This window comes from Trachemys scripta, chromosome 7 (genome assembly GCF_013100865.1).
Source record: "Trachemys scripta elegans isolate TJP31775 chromosome 7, CAS_Tse_1.0, whole genome shotgun sequence".
NCBI lineage: Eukaryota > Metazoa > Chordata > Testudines > Emydidae > Trachemys > Trachemys scripta.
In genome coordinates, this window is record NC_048304.1 from 18,982,566 (window position 1) to 19,007,225 (window position 24,660).

Genomic DNA, 24,660 nt, shown 5'->3' on the forward strand with positions numbered 1-24,660 from the left:
GGGTGCCTGGTGCCGGCCCTGACTTTGATGCATAGCTTTAGTAAAAAGAAAAAAATTGAACCATTCCACTTCGACGTGAAACAACTTAAGAGAACTGAACGTGAACCAGAAACTCTTAATCAGCCATAGAATGGAAAAACATCCACTGCAGACCCAAATTACTCATTTTACCCCTCCAGTTCCTAAGCTGGTCCTGCTTTTATGAATTATCTTTGAAATATGCACCTAAAGGGCACTCCTGCTAGATATTCAAAGGAATTCTTTTGAATCTACCAAATGAGGGTTAGTTCTCCTGCAATTGTTGACAGGGACCTTAAAGTTCTTCCATGACAGACAAATAGCTGTCATTTGAAAAGCGGTTGGCAGGCAGCAAAACCACCTCGAAAGTATTTGCATTTCTTCTGACATGATGCAAAATATGCAAAACAAATTTGGTTGACAAAAAGTAAAGAAGTCCTGTTGGCTAACTGATGGCTCATATAGAAGTCTGGCTTATGCTGCTTTACTGACTTTTGAATCTGAAACACTGCTATTCATGCCCCGCTTTAAATTCCTCAGCCACTCCCTCTAAGGCAGTAATTCTCAAACTTTTGTACTGGTGACCTCTTTCAAATAAAAAGCCTCTAAGTGCGACCCCACTTATAAATTAAAAAAACATTTTTATATATTTAACACCATTATAAATGCTGGATGCAAAGCAAGGTTTGGGGTGGAGGCTGACAGCTCGCGATCCCCCATGTAAAAACCTTGCGATCCCCTGAGGGGTCCTGATGCCCAGTTTGAGAACCCCTGCTCTAAGGGCTAGTCTACACTGATGATAAAGCATGTGGCTTGTGTAGTTGCAGCAGAGCGCTGGGATAGAGCTCTACCAGCGCTCTTAAAAAAAAACAAAAAAAAAACCCTCCTCCACAAGGAGTGCGACTCCCAGTGCAGGTGCATAGTCTCCACTGGCGTTTACAGCGGGGGCTGTTTTTTCAAACCTGAGCGAGAAAGTTTCAGTGCTCTAAAGTGCCAGTGTAGACAAGCCCTAAGAAAATTTTTCCTTCCTGACTGAAATTTTCCCAAATAAAACAAGCAGGGAAGCTCGTTCGCTCATTATGGGGATGGAATGTATCATTTAAAATCTTTGTAGTAAAAAAAATAAGTTTTTAAAATTAATTTCACATGAGATCTTAATTTTGGGTTGGACTTTTTACATGGATTTTACTAAGTTTACTAAGAAGGAATCCCTCCCACTAGTGCTGCATACAAAAAGTACCGTATTTTCCGGCGTATAAGACGACTGGGCGTATAAGACGACCCCCAACTTTTCCAGTTAAAATATAGAGTTTGGGATATACTCGCCGTATAAGACTACCCCTCTTCCAACGCACACCAAAAAAAAATTAAAAAAACATCAGATTTGATTTCAATATGGTAATTTTAATTCAAATGCTTATGACATGCAGGTACTTAGCAGGAAAACTGTCACTTATAAACATAAGGCTGTTTGTCATCAAACATGTAAACATAAAACAGTGCAAGTGGATTAAACTTTTCCTAATTCACTCTAAAGCTGAAAGGAAGGATAAGACAATAAACCCATGGGAGCTGCCATGCTGTTTGTTTTCTAAGCTGTCAACCGAACTGGAACGGATGATGATAGGAGGAAGATAACAAACAAGAGAGAGAGAGCAAGTGCCGGGCAAGTCCCTGGCGAGTTAGCAACGCCCATCATAACTGCAAGCTACGGTATTTTTACAGGTTTTGCTGGCGTGACAGTTTCCCTTTAAAAGCCTTCAAAATCCTCCTGTTCGTCATCTGATATCATAAGTACATCAATGACATCTTGTGATACATTTGTAAGGCAGTCATCGTATGGATCGAATTCCGTATCAGATGGTGTGGTCTCAGCTTCGGCTTCCTCTTCATCTTGCCACAAGTAGTCGTCCTCCATACCATCTAATGAATTTGATATGCCACACTTCTTGAAAGACTTGATTACTGTTTCTGCATCAATATCATTCCAGGCTTTTATGACAAACTTGCACAAAACATCCAACTGTGGAGCACGCATGTTTCCTCCTTTTGTGAATGACTTTTCGCCGCTAACCATCCATTCATTCCACTGTTCTTGAATGCGATCTTTAAATGGCTTGTTTAGGCACACATCCAGTGGGTGTACCAACGATGTCAATCCTGCAGGAATAACTGCCGCATCGGTGTTTAGTCTTGCAAGCATTTGCTTGGTGCTGGGAGTTAAATGAGCCCTGAACATATCCCACACCAGTAGACTACATTTTTGAATAAGTCCACCTGGTCGCCTGCTCCATACATTATCAAGCCATAGCTTTACCCCTTCTTCATCCATCCAGCCTTTTTCATTCACATGTACAAAACAACCAACAGGGAACTTGAATTTCGGCATTGTTTTTCTTTTAAAAATAATCATTGGTCTCAGTTTGGCGCCATCAGCTGTGCATCCTAGTACCACTGTAAAACTGGACTTCTCATGTCCTGTTTTAATTAAAATTGTTTTTTCACCTTTTTGATGGACAGTTTTATTTCCAACCATATCAAAATTCATTGGAGTTTCATCCATATTTCCAATACTACTTAACGCATAGCCATGTTTAGTGCGCTGTTGTATTACGTATCGATGGAAACTATTTACTTTGCTATCAAGATCTGCAGGTAATTTTGGGGCAATTTTCATCTTTTGCCTCAGTACCATATTATGCCTTCCCATGAATCTAGTACACCAGGATACAGTGGCCTTAAATCTGTTGCTGTGATCTGGGTTAGATTTGGCCCACTGAAGTGCAAACAAATGTATTTTATTTCGTGTCACTACATAACCGTTTTGGCGATGCTCATTCACCATGTCTGCTACATGTTTTTCGAGTTCTGGCCAATGTGGAGTGCCTCTTCTTAATGCACACTTACCCCTTGGCATACTCTTTAATGCTTTTTCATTTGCTTTCCAGTCCCGAACCATCTTTTCTGTTACTCCATATTGTCTTGCAGCAGCGCAGTTATTATGTTCCATGGCAAAGTTTACAACTTTAAGTTTGAAACTGGCTTCATATTTCTTTCTTCTTGCTGGTGGAGCCATGATGGGGTTTTGACTGTTGGACATTTGTATACTGTACTGTATGTACTGGTGCTATACTGTATGAACAGGTACAGATACTGGTGCTGTACTGTATGTGATACCCAGTATACAACAACCAGCCAATCACGGCAAGCGATGTACCTTACTGGCGATTGGCTGGTTGTTGTATACAAAGCCTGCTTGGATTGGTCAGCTCTCCCTGCCTGCCCAGCCCTCCCTGTCTCCAAGACTATCAGAGCGGTAGCGCAAACATGCCTCTTTCACCCGTCTGGCCCGCCCTTGTATCCTATTACCTCCTTCTCTGCCTCTCAGATCTCGCACATGCGCGCCTGCGCCGCTTCACTGCAGTCCTCAGGAGCGAGATCTGAGAGGCAGAGAAGGAGGTACGGTAATAGGATACAAGGGCGGGCCAGACAGGTGAAAGAGGCGTGTTTTTCTGGGCACAGCGCCGCTCTCTCTCTTTTTTCCATACCCCGGGCGTCCCGGATGCCTGCAGCTTGCTCCGCCCTTCACTTACACCTTCCCGGTGAGGCGCCCCCTCACCTCGTCATCAGGCGGGGATGCGGCCGCGGCCGTTTTTGAGCTCCCCCCACCATATGCGGCGACCGCAGATTCTCCAGTCCGGCTCGGAAGTTTCAGCACCCGCCCTATAAGATGACACCCGGCGTATAAGACGACCCCCGACTTTTAAGAAGATTTTCCTGGGTTAAAAAGTAGTCTTATACGCCAGAAAATACAGTAGTTTAAGTCAGGAAAGAGCAGCACAACACAGACACCTTTCAGAAGTCTATACAGTGCTTCATGGAGTGGAGAAAATTATTCTTGCACAAAGTTTTTCCAAGGAATGTGGAGAGGCAATAATGATTACAGCACAAATTAGGAGTTTGGCATTATGGGTTCTATCCCAACTACAGCACAGGATTGGTGTAACATCAGGGAAGTCAACTGACCTCTGAGCTTCACCAGCTTAACCAAGGGGATACTCACACGTATCACAACAATGCTGATATTTATTCAATTTTTTCCAAACTGATCTGAGGTCTTTAGGTGGAAGGTGACACAGAAGTGCATGTTATTGATGTACTAAACCTGGATCAGGGTTCACATACTTTATCAGGTCACCTTTCTTTGAAAGGTTTCAACATCTCCACTTGGAAAGGTTTAAATAACTCACTGCAAGGTCAGAGACTCCTCAATCTAGTAGATTGATCCCAACAGGTTGTTTTGTAACAGCAATGAATGACTACACATCTGGAGTTTATGGTGCTCAGAGGCTACAAAAATGAATGGTAAGTACATACTGATAAGTGATATCAGTTGTTTTTGGCCTATGGCCCATCGTCTCTTCCTGCAAGTCTAATTACGGCCCCTCCTGGTGATGCCATTGATTTTCATGGACAAAACAGGGCTACTGAGAATAACTCACATGCATCCACACACTAGCTCTTAGAATGACTACTTACTTGATAGAGTAGCCACACTGGAACTGTGCTTAACTTGTCCATTTTGATTTGCACAAGGTGAGCTTGACAACACGTTTGCAAATGTTTTGATCCAAGTGTTCATGCACCCGATATTTCTATGCAAAGCCACCATAAAAGTGTGACCTGAAAGTGTGGCCCCACTTTCAGGTCACAGTTCAAACCATAAATACCTTCCCAAAAAAAGCAATGGGAGGGATAATGGATTTGTTTGAAACGAAGCCCAAGTTCACCCAAAACTAAATAGAGGCTCAGGTTTACAGCCCAAAGTTGGCTAGAATCAAAGCGGATTCCTTATGGGAGCATCATACGCCTGTAGCCCGGATATTACAGTATGTACCACTGATCAGCCTTTTTATTTCTATATCAGTTAAACACTTTATTTGCAAATCTAAAGCTAGGCTTTGGGCAGCTGCCTATTCAGGATATTACTGCCTCTGAACTGACTACAGTTTAAGTATTTTAATCTGCCTTCATACTATTATAGTTTAGTTTGATTTTTTTGTTTAACAGTGGGGGTTATGCTTCCTAAATTTTCCCTATGACTAGTCTTGAGGTGTGTTTGAAGAATGTACATATTAACTACACAAACCGTGTATCCTATGGATATACGTAGTGGTCATCATTAAAAAGTTGATGTTTATCAGCAATTACCACACTGAAGTAAGTATCTGGTGCTATCTGCCATGGTTAACAACTCACAATTTGATTCCTCGCACATTTTAGTAAAGAACAGCAACAACTCACCAGCTAACTACAATAATATGTTTGTGGTTATATATTGGATAATACATCTACTGCGGGGAATGCCACCTATGTTGTAAGCAGTAGGGATGTCTGGGTAAGGTGGAGGAAAATGACCAGCAAATACACCTGCAAATTACTAACTAAACCCCTGCTTGGAATAATTGACAGTAGATTCTCATTTGTTTTCTCTATGATCTTTGTGGACCTGGTAATTTACCATGGCACATTCATTTTCATTATAATATTTCAGCATGAGAGATAACACTACCATACAGTATGCTTGAACCTGTACTTCAGTTCAAAGATCTGGTTTCTATTATTCAATGGTTTGCAAAATTCAATATTTCCCAAAGGGTCTTTAGTCATTAATGTGAATCAGCGACATTCTACTCTAAACTCCCTGTGTGGAAGACTTCAGCAGGGCACAAGGAGACTTGCAAGCAATTTCCTTTTTTCAGAGGTCTTGCACCATACACTGTGGTATTAGTGTATGTTCCTTCCTCTGTGAAGTGTTTGAGGGCACTAGAGCTGCAGATGCCTCAAGTCACTTGTTCATGAATATCTAATAAGTGAGTCTGCCCTCTCCCACTTGGGTTTATTCCTTCAGCTAGCAGGAAGGAAAAAAGCATTCAGAAGAGACAATCCAGTCAGCTGCCTGGACATATGAAAATAACTAAAATAAGTGATTAAAGTACATTCCACGATCAATTTAGGAGCATTCTATTCTTTTAATCCAGTATTAAAACATCAGTAGGTTTATACTTAGATTCATAGATTCCAAGGCCAGAAGGGATGACTACAATCGTCTACTAGTCTGACTGCCTCCTGTGTAACACCGGTCATAGAACTTCCCCAAAATAATTCCTAGAACAGATCTTTAAGTCAAGATTGGATATTTTTCTAAAAATGGTGTGCTTGAGAATCCACCACAATCTTTGATAGAGTTATTAACCACTGGAATAATTTAACTTAAAATTTTATGCCTTATTTCCCTTCTGAATTTGTATAGCTTCAACTTTCAGCCTTTGGATCATGTTACACCTTTCTTCTTCTAGACTGAAGAGCCTATTAGAAGGTATTTGTTCCCCAAGTAGATACTTCTAGACTATAATCAAGCCTCCACTTTAACCTTCTGTTTGTTAGGTTAACCAGATTGAGCACTAAGTCTATCACTATAAAGAATGTCTTATAATCTTTAATCATTTGTGGCTCTTCTTTGAACCCTCTCCCATTTATCAACATCCTTCTTGCATTGTGGGCACAGAACTGGACACAGTGTAACACCAGTGACTGAACCAGTGCTAAATACAGAGGTAAAATAACCTCTGCTCCTACTTGAGATTCCCGTTTATGCTTCCCAGGATTGCATTAGCTTTTTTGGCCACAATGTCACACTGAAAGCTCATGTTCAGCTGATTACCCACCACGACCCCCAAATCTTTTTCAGAGTCACTGCTTCTCAGGATAGAGTTCCCCCATCCAATAAGTATGGCCTACATCCTTTGTTCCTATATTTATATATTTAGCTGTACTAAAAACACATTGTTTGCTTGTGCCCAGTATAGAAAATGATCCCGAGTTCTCTGAATCAGTGACCTATCCTCTTCATTATTTACCACTCCCCCAATTTTTGTATCATCTTTAGCTTTAGCTGTTTTCTTCCAGGTCACTGATAAAAATGTTAAATAGAAGATGGCTAAGAACCGATCCCAGCAGGACCTCCACTAGGAATACACCTGTTCAATGATTCACCATTTACAGTTACACTGTGAGTCCTATCAGCCAGCTTTTAATCCATTTCATGTGTCATGTTAATTTTATATCCTCCTAGTTTTTCAGTCAAGATGTCATGTGATACCAAAGTCATATTTAGATTTCTGTGAGGATGTATTACATCAATACTATTACCTTATTTATAATCTCATAAAAAGTATACCAAGTTAGTTTGACAGGGATCTATTTTCCATAATTCCATGTTGACTGGCATTAATTATATTACCCTCTTTAATTCTTTATTAATCGAGTTGTGTATCAGCTGCTCCATTAACTTGCCCAAAATCTATGTCAGACCAACAGGCCTATAATTTACCAGGTAATCCAGTTTCCCCTTTTTAAATATTGGCACAACATTAACTTTCTTCTGGAAAACCAACATTAACAGTTTAGCCCACTCCACAACTGTCTTTATAAAAACTTCTGGATCCAAATTATCTAAACCTACCGATTTTAAAATGTCTAACTTTAGTAGCTGCTGTTTAACATCCTCCAGAGATACTAGTGGAATGGAAAGAGTGTTATATGATATGACTACATCTCCAAATACTACACTTTGAGATTGGAAACACTTAAATCTAGAAGGAAAATTACCCTACAAGTTACTACAAACAAACCAGTATTATAGAAACAGAGACATTCCTACATCATTTTATTGATACTGAATTAATTTGTATAGCATTTTGAAGACAAAGCGATATACTGGTAGTAAATTAAGTATTACTAGATAGAGAAAAAAGCTTGGATCTCAGATGCTCTCCCTGCCACCATACATATAATTCTATTCTATTTCTTTTGTTTTTATTGTCTATAGTGATGTTATTAAAAAGGATGTTGGACAATCTCAGTGGCAAGGTGTGAACTACAAAATACAGATCAATTACATTTAGAAAAAAGTATTCAGTGATTGCTAAGACTGAACTTCATCCTTTAGAAACAGTCAAGTCTATGGCCTGTGGAACAAGGAGAGAAAGGAGGTCTAGATAACCGGATTAGGCATTTTGCTATGAAGTTGCAATGGCTCATGTAGCCAGAGACAGTATACAAGTTCAAATTCACTATTTATTTTCCCAAAGACACACCTGATTGATTAGGTCAAGTGTGCACACATTGATGACCTTTTATAAAAAAATTTTAAAAAGCCCACAGCTACTACTTGCCCTTATAAAAATCTACTCACCCACTCACTTGGGCACATTTTTTAATGAGTAATATTTTGGGTTTTAGCATATTAAAGACAAGCATTTAAATTCTGTGCCTGAAAGAAGGACAAAGTAGATGAATTTTTAAGGCCTCTGTATAAAAGTAACTAAAGACTGATAGAGGGTTATACAAAAGAACTAACATATACTCCTTTGGGCCTGTCATTTGTCCATCGCATAAATCTCTATCTAGGTGCATTTATAACTAGTCAGTTTGCACTATGGCAATACAAATAATAAATAATAGTAGTAAGTGTTATGAGGCCAATAACTAGCTGTAAGGACAATTCAAGCTTACAGCTACTGCAACAGGAATGATTAATGTCTCAAACTAATAACTGGAACCATCTCTAAAGAACACACCTTTCCCCATCTGCCAAACTCATTTGAAGGCTTGAGTAAACAGGCTTTCACTAGGCACTGCTAATCAGACTACTGACCCATGTGGGAAGCAAGCTCCAAAGTTAAGGGCAGCCCACAGAAAACACTCTGCCCACATCTAAGGCCTTTCAGAATCAAAGACTAATTGGGGAAACTGGTCAGGCTTGTAGGCTGATCAGCTAATACACACACCCAGGTCCTCAAGGATTCTTATTGAAAGAAATGTGACTCAATGCGGTCTTAAACAATTTATTAAACAAAAATAAAAATCACATATCACTAAAACTAAGCTACTGTTTGTAATGCTAAACTAAAAAATAAATAATACAATTGTCCAATCAAGATGAAGTCAGAGTTAGCATCAATATTGGATTCAAATTAAATTATATTTGACTAATTGCATAATACAACAAATAACCCTTATAAATCCTAAAGAAAGCATCTAAGGAGGTGGCTGTCTATTTGTTATAAACTAAACTAAAGCATTTTACCAAAGTGAATCAAATCAGAACTTGGAACTGGTTAAATATTTTAAACACTGAAACAAAAAAAGTATCTAATATCAGAACCACAACCTCAGAACCAGCTGCAAACTTCCTCCTGGGACAACCTGTTTGGCAGTTTACAGCTGACAGGTTTAAGTTTCTCGGCACTCTCAGAAGATAGCACACAGTCTAATTATCTTTATGAGACTGTGCTGAGGGCTATTTAAGTTTGGGTAATTTTCCGATGCCTTTTCCCTGTGTGGACTTTACAAGTGCTCATTCACACTCATGCATACCATCACATCCTAAAATTAAAGAATAAAAAGGCTGGGACACCTCTCAGCTAACAAGAAAGGACAAAAATAGAAAAATAAGGCCAGGTCTACCTTACCCGATTAGGTCGACATAAGCTGCCTTGCACTAACCTAGCTGCGCAAGTGTCTTCGCTTAAATTTGGCTCACGCTGACCTAGGTGCCTCTCTATGCCGATTTAGTAAGGCCACCTCCACGAGTGGTGTAGAGCACTGGTTTTCATCCTTTTTTCATTGGTGGACCCCTAAAATTTTTCAAATGTCGGGCTTTGGAAATCAGTCTGTGGACTGCCAGAGGTCCACGGACCACAGGCTGAAAACCACTGCTGTAGAGTCATAGTCGATGTAATTAGTTAAACAGGTCAGTGATGAAACTCAGGCTACATCTACACTACAGTCGGGATTGACGCTCTGAGATCAATCCACTAGCGGTCGATTTAGCGATCTAGTGAAGACCTGCCAAATCGACAGCAGATCGCTCTGCAGTCGACCCCTGTATTCTACCCACGACGAGAAGAGTAAGGTAAGACGACAGGAGAAACTCTCCCATCGACCCCCCGTGGTGTAGACCCCGTGGTAACTCGACCTAATGTACATCGACTCCAGCTATGTTATTCATGTAACTGGAGTTGCATAGCATATGTCAACTTACCGTGGTAGTGTAGACGTAGCCTGAGTCGCTTACATCAACTGCTACTGGCTTTCAGGAGCAGTCCCACAATGATAATACAGTTGATACATGTGTGCCTGGTGAGGACATGCACCGCAGACAAAAGGAGTCAAGTGTGAACACGCAAGCAATTTAATAACTGCGGTAGCTCTATGCCGACATAAGTAAGGTCAACAAAATTTTGTAGTGCAGACATGACCTAAGATAACACAGGGTTCAAAACTCTTCAGCTCTTGTAATCTTAGACATCAAGTTCCTTTCAGTAGTAAACTGATGCTGAGTTTTAAAGTCCTTTAAATTAAATACAAAAAATATTAGATTATAAATGTAGGCCTTAGCATAGGTTGTCAACTTCATATTTTAAACTGATTTTTAAAACACTTAATTTAAATTTTAAAAATCAATTTTTATTAACCCTCCCTCTGAGTGAAAAGGTCTTGAGATGATCGTTACCAGTGTATTGAAAGTTATGCACAAAGTCCTATAAAAAAATGTAAAGGACCCTGGCAATTAACAGCCACTCAACATTCATCGATCAAAATTAACACATTTGAACATGTGACCAGATATTGTCTTAAAAAAAATGTAGTCTTTTTTTTAGGAACTGGACATTAGATCAAATAGCTTATCTTTAGAAGTTTCCATCTGGATAGAGAAAAGTTACTGCAAAGCTTTAAGATAAAACCTATTTACAATAAAAACAGAGTTTGTATCAGTTCTGTATTCCCATATATGCCATTTCTCTCACAGGTCTATTAGCAAGAGTCTATCTGTTGACTTTAACTGCCAAAGAGGGGCACAGAGAAAGGAGGTCTCAATTAGCTTTCACCTCCTAGGGCTTTATAGATCAACACCTTACATTGCATCCAGAAATGAACATGCAGCCAGCGCAGCCTATGGAGCCTTGGTAAGCTATTAAACACAAATGTCAACAGCACACTATTTAGTGCAATGTTTTGAATGGAGTCCCTCCCGCCAGCCTTGCTAAGCAGTGAGCTATGACATAGTTACAGCTTGCTTGTGTAGCCCCATTTAGCACCACTGTAATCCAATCTGGAGGTCATTAAAACAGGGATAACTGGTTACTTCCACTTTTTCATGTTCTCTGTATGTATATGTATCTTTTTACTATATGTTCCATTCTATGCATCTGATGAAGTGGGCTGTAGCCCACAAAAGCTTATGCTCAAATACATTTGTTAGTCTCTAAGGTTCCACAAATACTCCTGCTCTTTTTGAGGATACAGACGAACACGGCTGCTACTCTGAAACTTGAGGGAAGCGATCACAATGCTCATACCATGTACAGACAGAAAAATACTTTGGCTACTGAAGCAAGCTGGAATGCCAGGAGAAAATGGGAATGCAAGAGAAGCCCTAAATCATGAGCCTTCTTAAAGCAGCAGCAAATCCCTTCATTATCATACCGCCCCATGCACCATCCCTGCCTTACTGTTAAGCCACTCCACTGAAAGCCAATATCAAGCTTCAACCAGCTCATACTAATCCAAACGCCGATCCTGGACAGGCAACAGGAACGTAGAGCCATTACACTGGATCAGATTAAAAGGATTTGTAGAATTTACTACCTAAGCCAACCGTACAAAATACATAACAGGAGGTATGACAATACAGTGCTATGGAACGCTAAGATAGCCCTTAGGGTTAGGAGTTACACATCTGTGCCTATGATAGCTCTAAAAAGCAAAGAACAATCACTTGAGTGATCCTCTCTACACTTCCACTGCCTGAAAATTAAACAGCTACAATGAAGGCTGTCAATTGATCTAAGAGTCAGCCTGGACAATTATCCTTTGTCCATCACTAGCAGAAAACCAATGAACAAAACCAATAAAGTTCTGGCCTGAAACTGTACATGGAAATGCACAGTGGGAAGGAAATCTGAGGACTTCAGATATTGCCAGAGCCTGGGTAATCCACCATCCCCAATGGGACTGGGCACATTTTGGGGGTCATGATTTGGCCATTCTCCCTTTCTTTACAGCTAGGTAGGAGGGGGTTTGAAAATATTTCTGCCGTAACACAGGGTCATGGAAGGAAAGGTTGAAAGCCACTGTGCTAGTCTATCCCTGACCTTCCCAATATCCTCCTCCTAAGGAGATGTCTTCACTAGCAATGTTAAAGCTCCGCCATGGCAGCGCTTTAACGTGGCTGTGTAGTCGCAGCACCAGCGCTGGGAGAGAGCGCTGTAAAAGAAACAAAACCACCCACAAGGGGAGCAGCTCCCAGCACTGGGGTACTGTCTACACTGCCACTTTACAGCGCCAAAATTTACAGCGCTTTTCACGCCTCTGAGCGAGAAAGTTGCAGCACTGTAAAGTGGCAGTGTAGACAAGGACTAAGAGGAACTTGGGGGAGGGACATAGTTATCAAGATCACTATCTAGGGCAGGGGTCTCAAACACATGGCCCGCGGGTCGCATGCGGCCCGTGGGGTTATTTCGTGCGGCCCGCCAAGCTCCCCACACTCCCCCACCACCTACCCCGTGTCATCGCGAGCCCCGCGCTGCTCCCTGAAGCGGCTGAATTACTGTATGTCCCTGCAGCCCCGAGCAGGGGGGTGGGAGGCAAGTAGAGGGCTCCGTGCTCTTGCAGCTCCCATTGGCCGGGAACTGGGAACCGCGGCCAATGGGAACTTTGGGGGAGGTACCTGGAGGAGCAGCAAGAGCAGCACATGGCCCCATTTCCCCTCCCCCTCCGGGACTCCGGCTGCTTCCTTTAGTGGAGCGGGAGCGGGGCCGGGGACAGGGCAGGCAGGGAGCCAGCCCTGGCCGCGGGGTGCAGCGCTGCCACCCCAGATCCACACTAGGTAAGTGGTGCCAGGTCGGAGCCTGTACCCTGCACCCCTTCTGCACCCCACCCCCCTGCCCAGAGCCCCCTGCCACATCCCACACCCCTCCTGCACCCCAACTCTGACCCCTGACCCCCCTGCTACACCCTGCACCCCAACCCCCTGCCTGGAGCCCCCTGCCACACACTGCACCTCAACCCCCGATGCACCCCAAACCCCTGCCTGGAGCCCCCTGCCACACACTGCATCCCAACCCCCTGCCGCACCCTTCATCCCAACCCCCTGCCTGGAGCCCCCTGCCACACACTGCCCCCCAAACCCCTGCTGCACCCCTCACCCCTCCTGCACCTCAACTCCCTGCCCTGAGCCCCCTGCCGCACCCTGCACACCTCCTGCACTCCCTGCCCTGAGCCCCCGCTGCACCCCCTGAGGTGAGGACTTCGGGGAAGGGATTGGAATGGGGGCAGGGAAGGGGCGAGAAGAGATGGGGCCTCATGGAAGGGGTGGAGTGGAGGTGGGGCCAGGGGCAACGAGGTGGGTGTCAGTGATGCGGACCTCGGGCCAATGCACTAGTCCTCATGCGGCCCTCGAGGTCATCTGAGTCTGAGACCCCTGATCTAGGGTGTTTCTTGATCAAGGGCCTAACAACCACTCATTTGACAGACACTGGCACCTAGCCCTTCCCTTAGAGGAGCATTGATTATTTCCTCGCAAATTCTACAAGCCTAGGGCGTACAGATCCAGTCCACAGCCAATATTCTCCCAGCACCTGTAAAACTTCAGGAAGTCAAACTGGCCAAAGCTAACCCAGAGTCAATGCAGTATTTGCATCCCCATATGAAGCCAGCCTGCAGCTGAAGCAGAGCCGTTGCGGGGCGGGGGGACGGGGGGGAGGGAAGGGAAGAGGGATGAACGGTCATCAACATGAGAAATGCTTCAGGTGGCAACTCATTCACTAAACTATCCATCACCAAGAACTCTTTCTCTGGATGAAAGTTTGCACCTGCCCTTGCACCTTCAGCAAACCCAACTAAAAAAAAAGGACAGAATCTTCACCTCACTGAAACATGCACACTTCATCTAGCATGTCTGTAGTTATTTTATCTTTCAAAGACACAACAGTTAACCCTAGAAGAGTCCTAAAACATGCCGGCTGACTTAATACACATACTATGTTCCCAGAGAAGCACTTGCTGTTTAGGCAGTAAACCATCTTTGTATTTTGAAAAAAAAAAAAAAGATGTTTTCCCCCCTCAATCTGCCTGTCTGACACAGTGTTCTCTAGTTGTTAAAACAAAGGCCTGTGAGTCAGGACCAGGGTTTTAATAACATTTCCACCTTAGCCCCGCTGTGTAATCTTTGACAGCCACAACCGTTCTTCCCTCACTTTTCCTGTTTTTACACAAATATTTACCTATTTCCAGAGATGCTGCATCTTAATGTTTGTAAGGTGCTTTGAAACTCTAGATAGGAGTTATCCATTAATCCAAAGGTCTAAAACCCTTATTGTAGGCATTCTAAGCCACCATACCTGGAGGAGATCAGAAATCTCACTCACCGGTTGCACGTACATATATTCTGGTTTGGGAGCAGCTGTTCTTGATGTATTCTTGAAATGATCATGGCCATCTAAACTAGTGAAAAGAAACTCAAGCTAATAAATAGACTACAATGAAAAAAGACCAAATTAGTTCACATAACCAGTGAATGCTGGATTTATATCCTAGTAGTGTTTTCATAATCCAACAGACATCCAGACGGATTATAATCATGTGAATGGGTGTCACAAGACAATAATGTGTGTCGATACGTCACTCGTTTCACCACACTTCAATGCCCTGTATCTGGAATGCAAGTTTTGAAGAACTAGAAAAGACTGTCCAGCCTTTAAGGCAATCTCCTTGTAATGTTTGTAATTTCTGCAGGTGGTTAATACCACGTCAGTATCTTTCTTTTAATAAACTTATCTGGTTACTATTATAGATGTGTGTTATTTTCCTAGTTAAAAACAATGTTCATCTGCACACAATGATGAGTTCTTGCTTTTCTGCTACAAATTACACACTTAAATAAACTCATCTCTCAGAAATGGGAACAGAAGTCAGGTCTCCTTACTGACTACCAGTCCCCTACTCTAAGCAATGCTGCTATGCTAGAGAAATTAATCCCCACAGCATTTTAAATTTCCTGCCTTTAGTCTGCCTCTGCCCCCATTTGAATTTCAGGATGTTAAGTATGCTCCGTAATATGTATTAAATTAGTGTAAAAATGATCTAGGTCATGTAGCATGTTGTGTATTTCAGTTACACACCAACCTTCAAAAGGCCTTTCCTTCTCTTCCTCTCGCCCCCCCCCCCCCCCCAAATAAAAGAGGCTGAACCATCATACTCTTCTAGAACAATGACCTGCTTTGGCTAAATTCCACCATAGTGAGGTGGAAGTAGATTTTCTGCCTGCCACTGCTAGTGGATGTCAACATGGAAGTCTAAAATGGAGAGAGAAGATGGCAGTATTTATAAAGATTCATAAGGAGAAAAAACAGTATCATTTCAGGTAATATTGTACACGTAGTGATTCCTCAAGGCCTGAAGATACAAACCTAACGATGGAATTAATATATTTCAGGTTCTTTGTTTCTTAATATAAGAAAACAACTCAGCTAAATAGAATTGGAAGGCAAAAAAGAGTCAAGTATACTGCTGACTGCTCTCTAGCCCCCAAGCACTGAGGCATTTTCATGGGACAATCAAGTCTCTTTTCCCGTTCACATTATGTTATATGTGGAGGATGGTCTTGTAGCTCACACATGACAGGGAGTCCTGGCTGTGGTGAACTTGTGACCTTGAGCAAGTTACTACTTTTCTGAGCCTGTTGAATTCTGTAAGATGAGAATAATATTTACCTATCTCTTAAAGGGGTGCTGTGAAGATTACTAATGTTTGTAAAGCACTTTGAGATCTTGGGATGAAATAGGAAGTATTTTCATTTTGTTTCTGACTCAATGGTTGACAAGCAGACAAGGCATTAGCACAAGGAATATGAATCAGGTATCCCCCAGTTCTAGTCACCATTAATACAGACACCTTCTGATTTTGGACAAGACTTTTCATCTCTATGCCTGTGTCTTCTCTATAAAATGGGGAAAACACCATCTGCCTTAGAGAAGCATTGAGAAATTAGCTATGTTAATACAACACTGAAAATTAAAGGCTCTATAAACATTCTAAATCACTGTTACTTAAAGGAGTGAAAGTGTGTGAATAAAAGACACCGGTTACAAAATAAATAACTTGCTTTTTTGAAAGAAACCTTTAGAAGAATCCTACAGTAGGTTCAAATGAGGTCATCTTACATATAATGCAATTCTGATATTCTGGTGCCAGTAATGCATCAGTGCACATGTGCATATTCAACCAATTTATTCTACAAAGTTCTTTATATTTTAGCAATATGTATTTAAGAACTGCATGTCAAGGGTTCTTTTTCCCAAGGAAAGAAAAAAAAACCTGTCAGATCATATTTTCTTTCTAGTTTGATTTTCCTTCACTACACAAATAAAAATATTGCTTAACTACAGCAAGGGGGAGCCCAGGTTTCAAGAATGCTTTCTGTTCAGCTATATAACAATTTACTATATGGCTTCTTTACTTTCAAACTCCTGGGCAACTGAAATTGTGTTTCACTGCCTACACTGCAAGGTAACACCACCAGTTCCTGTCTCTAGTAACCAAGTGCCATTGTTTTATTTCCCGCATTTTTTTAAAAAAATGCATTATTTAGGATTTACACTGTCTTTTTCTTTTTTTAAATAAATGATGCTAAGAAGCATACATACCTCCAACAAATAACCACACTAGCTCTTCTTTTCTTGCATAGAAGTGCTCGCAGTTATAATCCAAAAAATCTTCAAAAAAGTTTCATTTTAAAAAGAAATTGGAGATAAATTCCATAGGAAATAGGATACAGTCTGAGGTGTGGGTGTGATTTGTCTTCTAGATTTGTAGACAGCTGTAGTTAGTACTTTAGGTCAGTTTCAGAGCAAACCTTGACAAAAATGCTTCTTTGCACAGGAATAAGACCTGCTGGAATTAACAAGCCTAGCAAGAAACAGAAAAGTCATTAATAGCGGATTGCTGCTGTTTCACAGACATATACTCATGCTCTGCTAAGTCAAACAAAGTCTGATGCAGAGGAAAGAAAATTAACTATTACTTGGAACACTGAGCATTTGACATAAGCGTCAATGCCTTGTTAAGCAACAACACATTTGAAATCAAAGGTAGGAAAAGGAGCCATTAAAATTAACACCCATGCCAGCCACTTTGAGCTAACAATGTAGAGACGGTGAAGTAGGGAGTGAAGAATACAAGTTCTTTAAACCTCAAGAATTTGTGACTATTATGGACTGTATTGCCATCATAGCACAGAGTACCTTGTTTCATGGAGATGTAAAAAGTGCTGCAAGGAATCCAAGACCCAAAATTTTCATAATTGCATGTGCATAAATACACAGAATTACACTGCTTGCAAATGCAATTGTGGTAACTGCTTGTGCACCTTTTTTTTTTTTTTTTAAATCTGGTCCTAAATAGTAAATTATAAGTGAAAGATCAGATCAGACTGCCCTGTAAGAACAACTTGTTTTTCCTCTCCCTCCCCCCATTTACGGATTTGAAAGTTTTATCAGAAACCTGTAAGATCCCAATAAGGAGAAGGATAGTGTCTTGTCTTTCATCCATGCTTATGAGACCCTGGTGAAAAGCCCAACCCTTAGTCCCCAACCTAAGCTGTCTGGACTCCTACTAGCATACTGCCATCAACTCTGCTTAAGGATTTAATCTTTTCCAGTTTGATACATTTCAAGACTCCCTTCACACCACTGTTGGGAGACTATTCTATCTTTTACCCCATCCTCTCACCACACCAGTGGCTTCTAGTTGTTGGGGTGTCTCCCCTATCCTTCTCCTGTCATCTCCATTTATGGAGTCTCTCCCCCTATGAATAGCCTGCGTATCTGCTTCTGATCAGCTTTGCCAAACACCAGCAGACTGAAACTGGAGACTTATTTTTCACTGCTGCCCTTAGGGTTCTGGACAGCAGCCATGAAAATGACCAGAGATTTGTCAGTTTCAGATCATTGAGGCTTGACAAAGCTATGAACAAGCAATTTGGGCACTGAACTGTGTGCCAACTCAAACAGCACTGCTTCAGTTCATATTCCGGAGGATTTAGCAGATATAGGATGAAATATTTTACTTTGGGAAAATTAATCCCCTTTAGAAAACTCATTTACAATCTACCTGAAACAATGTAAAGTTATCCTGAAAGGGGGAGATTCAGCTTATAATTTCCATTAAGCAGACATACAGATAAGCTTCCTGCACTGTTTGAAGTGGGTGCTAGCCCACGAAAGCTTATGCCCAAATAAATTTGTTAGTCTCGAAGGTGCCACAAGGACTCCTCGTTTTTGCTGATACAGACTAACACGGTTACCACTCTAAAAATTGTTTTAAAAGCATCCTCCTTCATGTCTAAAGGATTGAGCCCAGATAAACAGGGATCCAGTCTCTTGGGCAGCCATCTAAGCCATTCCATACAATCCCTCAGAATCATACTATAAAAAGCCTCATTACATGCTAAGGAATAGCCTACTACATGATAAAATAATCACTGTCCATACTGCTGAGTGAAACGGTAAACAATGGAAGTCAGTCCCGGCATGGATATGACCTGAGACTCAGCATATGATGCCATAACACACAAGTAATCAAGAATTTCAGCCTTGTTACTGAATTTATTTGCTTTGAAGCATAGATTTTTTACAAATTTCTGTATCTAGGTACCTCCTTGGGTTTTGTTTTATTTTCTCCTAGCAGCATGTTAAAGGAAAATAACTCAAGAAGAATACTCAGAGTTATTACACACTGCTTGGTGATATCATAAATTTCTTTCTAAAGCAGAAAAGACTTTGGCTATATCCTTTTTGTAGAAGTTGCTGACCTATCATTTTAATCTACCTGACCAGAGGATTAAGTCTGAGCATTAAAAATTCTTAATCAATTTTTTGTTGAACAGATTTGTAGTACAGAGACAATGTCCAGGTTTTTTTTAAACTGTTAGATTATTTTTCTTAATACTAAACAAAGCATTTAGACCATAGACTTGACACAGAAGCTTATTTTGGATTATGCTGGAAAATCAGTGTCCCCAGGCTGCCAACTTTTACAGTAACTTTCAACTTTAAACTAACAGCTGATTTACCAGCCACTAAATCTTGGGTTTATAACAAATACTCATTTAACTCATGTGTGTGAATCTGCAAAGGTATGTGAAATAGGGCATTTCTAACAAGTTTCACTGTGGTAAAGAATAAGGGAAAGCTTGAAGTTAGAGGATGGGGGTAAAATTAGTTTCATGAAGCAAGGGAGAGTGGGGTTTGGTGGGATGGGTTCCAGGTGTAGCTGGTTGGGGCTCAGTGGTGTGGGAGTCCAAGGGCTCATCGGGGTGGTCCAGCTGTAGGAGCGGGTGGGGGTTCCATTGCAGGGAGTTGAGCAGGGGGTGGTCTGGGTGCAAGGGTGGGGATCTGAATGCAGGGGCTCTGGATGCACAGGTTGTGGCTCAATGGGTTGAGGGTTCAAGTTGGGGGGGGGGGTTCAGCAGGGAGTGATCTGGGTGCAGGGGTGGAAGTCCAGATGCAGGAGGTGGGGCTCTGCAGGGGGATCTGGGTGCACGGAGGTTCCGGATGCAGGGAGTGAGGGGGCTCAGCAGGGGGTGGTCTGGGTGCAAGTGTGAGGGTCCGGATGCAGAGCGGAGTGGCTCAGCAGGGGTCTGGATGTAGGGAGAGTGAGGCTTGGCAGGAAGGTCCACATGCAGGGGGGCTCTGGATGTAAGGGGTGAGCTCAGCGGGGTGGTCTGGGTGCAGGGGTGATCCAGATGCACAGGGGTTGGGTGGACAGGGAAGCTGATCAGTTTTACTTTTCAACTCAATTTTCAACAGTGACTTACCTAATAACCACTATCTCTGTAAGTGATCACAGCAAGATACTAACACCAAGTTCAACTACTTAAGTGTGAACACTTCAACAGGAAGCTCAATCACAATGTAAATTTCAGAAACAGACAGCCAAAGCAGTACAGTTAACCCATTTGTAAACATTGCATAGCATGCAACAATTCTCTCAGAATTTGTTTTCCACTGTTTGGAAAATTTCCAGCACATTTTTGGCACTACTACAGCCTACATAAGTTGTAACTTAGGATCCAACAAGTACTACACTTAGTTGAGATTCACTCATGCCTATTGTAGATCTGAAACATGAAGCATTGAAATATGTATGACTAACTAGTTTTTAGCAAGTATGCTAGTGTTTGAATCTCTCTCTATATATATAGTGTCTAATTTTCCAGCTGAAAAGAGTTACAATTAACATAGCACGTATAGCCTGAAGGATGTACAGCCATCACTGCCATAGGAAACTTTACACTCTTTTACTTATTATTAAAGTAGTGTGAAGTCTTGGAGTCCTGTTTGACTCATCACCAAGCCTAGTCAGTCAGGTAGCATCAGTGACAAAAACGATCGTCTTCCACCTGTTTCCATGTATTTGTCACTTCTAGATTATATTGGCTCAGTGAACTACAGTAATTAAATTAGGAGGTGCTCAGAAACAAAACTGTATGATGGGATAAAAAGATGTCCATTAGGGGACTAACCCTACTACCCCGGGGGAGCAACAGAAACACCCCAGCAAGAGAACAAACATTTACATTTGACTATGCCACAGCAAAAGAGAGGCACTGGGATTCCTACCAGGTCATATCAACCACTGGTCAGTAGGTGTCCAATATAAACTGGAAGTCCCCACTCCATCCTCAGACTAATAAAAAGGAGGATCATTCAGCATCAGTTGGGTAGCTACAGCAAAGGTAGAAGGTTTCTGCTGATTTGCTCCTCCATCACCCTCGTAACCTTTCCAAAGGAGAAGTGGACACTTCTATGCCCCTGCTGCAGCTTTGTGCGATGGGACGGTCTCTACTACCTAACCTATGTTAACCTCCTTTTATGTCCCCCTGCTATTCAAAGCTGCCTCAAAGTGAGATAGAGATGAGTATCAATTTCCCTGTCTCCTCAACTGTGACACCATCTTGAACCTTGCTAATGCACTCTAAAGCAGCTTGAGACCTGGTCTGGGGGGGGGGGGGGGAGAATGTCGTTCCCTTTCAGAGTGTTATAGAAACTGAAAGAGCTACAAATAGGTTTTTAAAACATACATTCTGTTGAAATGGCTGGTTTAACCTTCTGTATGTGCAGCACACTTACCAAAACAAGCAGATATTTCAATTCCCGGTAGAGTGTTACTCTCCTCTCCTGCATTTCTCCTAACCTTCTCTGCTTCCCCCTTCATCTGCTTCAACCTTTGTTTTCACATCTTCACTCATGCGGTCACCCTATATGTGCAACAGCCTTCTACTTCCTGTCCATCATGCAGCCTCTCCTACGCCAAATCTCCCCAAGTTCAAATCCTCCCTTTGCTGCCTGTCAGTGCCAATGATACCTCAACCTACCACATATGATCTGTTGCTCCCATGTTTTGTTTTGACTATGGAATCGTAAACTCTCTGAAGCAGGAACCTTGTCTTTATATCTGTCAGAAAACACTTGATACATCATGTGTTTATGGTATTACATGAGTTATTGCAGCTACACACAATAGTTAAAGCTGCCAACAGCCTATTCTAACCCTAACATCTTTATACACTCAGTGTTCTGAAACAACTGCCTTTCATGCTTGATCCTGTCCCTGAAAGTGATTTTTAAAACAATTACAGCCCATTTTTTAAATTCCTCATAGACTTATAGACTTTAAGGTCAGAAGGGACCACTATGATCATCTGGTCTGACCCCCCGCATGCTGCAGGCCACAAAACCGTCCCTACCCCTTCCCTGGACTCTGCTGTTGAAGTCCCCAATCCTGTTTTAGGTGGCTACAATCGGCAGAAACCCTCCTGCTAGAGATCCCTGCCCCATGCTGCGGAGGAAGGCGAAAAACCTCCAGAGACTCAGCCAATCTGCCCTGGAGGAAAATTGCTTCCCGACCCCAAATATGGCGATCAGTAAGACCCCGAGCATATAGGCAAGAGTCTCCAGCCTGACCCCTGTCAGCCATTGTACAATTTACCTACCATTGCTTGGTTTTCCTCGACTACTATGTTTTACCATTAAACCATTCCCTCCATAAATCTATCTAACTTAATCTTAAAACCAGACAGGTCCGTCGCCCCCACCGTTTCCCTCGGAAGGCCGTTCCAATATTTCACCCCTCTGACGGTCAGAAACCTTCGTCTAATTTCAAGCCTGAACTTCCCCACGGCCAGTTTATATCCATTCATTCTCGTATCCACATTAGTACTGAGCTGGAATAATTCTTCTCCCTCCCTCGTATTAATCCCTCTAATATATTTAAAGATAGCAATCATATCCCCCCTCAGCCTTCGCTTTGTCAGACTAAACAACCCAAGCTCCTCCAGTCTCTTTTCATACGACAGGTTTTCCATTCCTCTGATCATCCTAGTGGCCCTTCTCTGCACCCGTTCCAGTTTGAGTTCATCTTTTTTAAACATGGGAGACCAGAACTGCACACAGTACTCCAAATGAGGTCTCACCAGCGCCTTGTACAACGGAAGCAGGACCTCCTTATCCCTACTAGATATACCTCGCCTAATGCATTCCAAGACAGCATTGGCTTTTTTCACCGCCACGTCGCATTGTCGACTCATAGTCATCCTGCGGTCTACGAGGACCCCTAGGTCCTTCTCCTCTTCCGTTACTTCTAACCAATGTGTCCCCATCTTGTAACTAAAATTTTTGTTAGTCATCCCCAAATGCATCACCTTACACTTTTTACTATTAAATTTCATCCTATTTCTGATACTCCTTGATGACTGTCAATATATTAAGTGAGACTTCATTTAGTACTCAACTTCTTATACAAGAAATATAGTTAAATGGGGGGGGGGAGGGGGAATGGACATCCTGGCATGTAGCATTTAATTAAGGGTGGTCTACACTGGCACTTTACAGCGCTGCAACTTTCTCGCTCAAGGGTGTGAGAAAACATCCCCCCGAGCACAGCAAGTTTCAGCCCTGTAAAGTGCTAGTGTAGACAGTGCACCAGCGCTGGGAGCACACTCGTGGAGGTGGGTTTTTTAAAAAAAAAGACTGCTGGGAGAGTCTGCCACGACTACACAAGCCACATTAAAGCACTGCCCACAGTAGACTAGCCCTTACTAAAAACAGTGAAATCAGAAATTGTCGTGAAGCTGGAAAAAAGCCAAATAACTAAAACATGTTACCTGGGCATTTGCAGAAATGTCGCTGCTACAGTATCTGAAGATACCACAGCATCATCATTGGCACTGAACGCCTACAAAGTATTCAAATTTCCTGTAGATTTAAACAGCATCTTTCACAGAGGCATAGCAAAGCCCAGTTCAACACACACGTCACTACTTTTCAACTATTAGCTAGAGAAGCTGGAGCTCACAAACACTGTCCCCACCAATTACTTCCACTCTCTGAACCGCATGCATAATGCACTGTAAAGTATAAGGAGCCCTTGCTTTTCCTTAGATGCACCTACACTAGTGTCTGACTCACAGTTCTCCTCCTACTCCCCCAGCCTTATTCACTCTGTTCATTGCTAAATCAAGACAGCTTCAAAACATAAAGGTGTCAAGCACAGATTTTTTTTTTTTTTTTTAAACAACCCCTCCCAAAAAAGGAGATGACTCAAACAAGAAAGTCGCTGCCCAGCATGTTTATGCTGAAATTTGATGATACCAACAGTCTCGGCTGATGTTTTAACAACAAAACAACCTTGCATAGTCCCATTTTTCCCTCTGCCCATTTAAAGTGTTCCATTCTTGCTATGGTTATTCCACCCTGGAAAGCAAAAAGTAGAGAAGCTGTTTCCAGTGGCAGGAAACACAGTGGGATAGGATTAGAAGACCCAGTGTGAACAACAGATTTAAGGGAGAAAAGGCAATGATTTTAAACTATTCCAGGAACTGATTAATAATGCTGAGGGGGCACATCCTCCTCCCCACGCCCCCCAAAAAACAGAGTTTGCTCCCTCCCTTTGACCCACTACTTTTCCCCCCAGACATCCTCCCCCTCCTCCAACTGGATGGGAGGCTTGTTCCTCCCCCACTGCCTGCCCCCAGCCCCAATTCAGAGCAGATACTTTATTTTGGGGCAATGAGACCAGAGACCCTTAGGGCCAAGCAAAGGTGGAGACTAGGAACACAACCAGCTGGAAAGGGGATTAGTGACCTCCAGGAAAGGACTCACAAACACCCCGAGAAGAGAAAAGTGGAATCAACCCCAAAAAGGAAGAGAAATGTGTGAACTCAGCCCTGGGGAGGAGGAAGGGCAGAGGGATTCTGGTAACAGAGAGACGGAGGGGGACTCCAGGCCCCGGGGAAGAAGTGGAGCAGGCGGGAATGGAGGGGAGCTCGGGCCCTGGGGGCAATGTAAGTGCCCCATGGTGGTAGGAGGGAATAGAGGAGACCTCAGGCCCAGAGGGGACAGAAGGGGAGAGGGGAGACGGGACGGGAGGGGAGCTCAGGCCCCGGGGAAGATGTAAGTGCCCCGGGGGGGGGGGGGGGGGGGGGGCCGGGGGGGGGGGGGGGGGGGGGGGGGGGGG

General features: G+C 42.6%; 1 protein-coding gene across 3 annotated transcripts in view; it reads right to left on the minus strand.

Moving 5' to 3' along the window:
* The window catches only part of TMCC1 (transmembrane and coiled-coil domain family 1), a 201,919-nt gene that overhangs the window by 172,008 nt on the left and 5,251 nt on the right, over positions 1 to 24,660 (minus strand). Inside the window, exons 2-3 of one of the 3 annotated variants that reach the window (XM_034775932.1) lie at positions 23,309 to 23,399; positions 16,791 to 17,052 (exon numbers count right to left, since the gene is read on the minus strand). The exons of 1 other annotated variant lie outside the window; for it this stretch is intronic. The gene's annotated coding sequence lies outside the window, so the exon portion shown is untranslated. The remainder of the gene's footprint in view (positions 1 to 16,790; positions 17,053 to 23,308; positions 23,400 to 24,660) is intronic. One more of the 3 variants, XM_034775931.1, reaches the window with a different exon arrangement.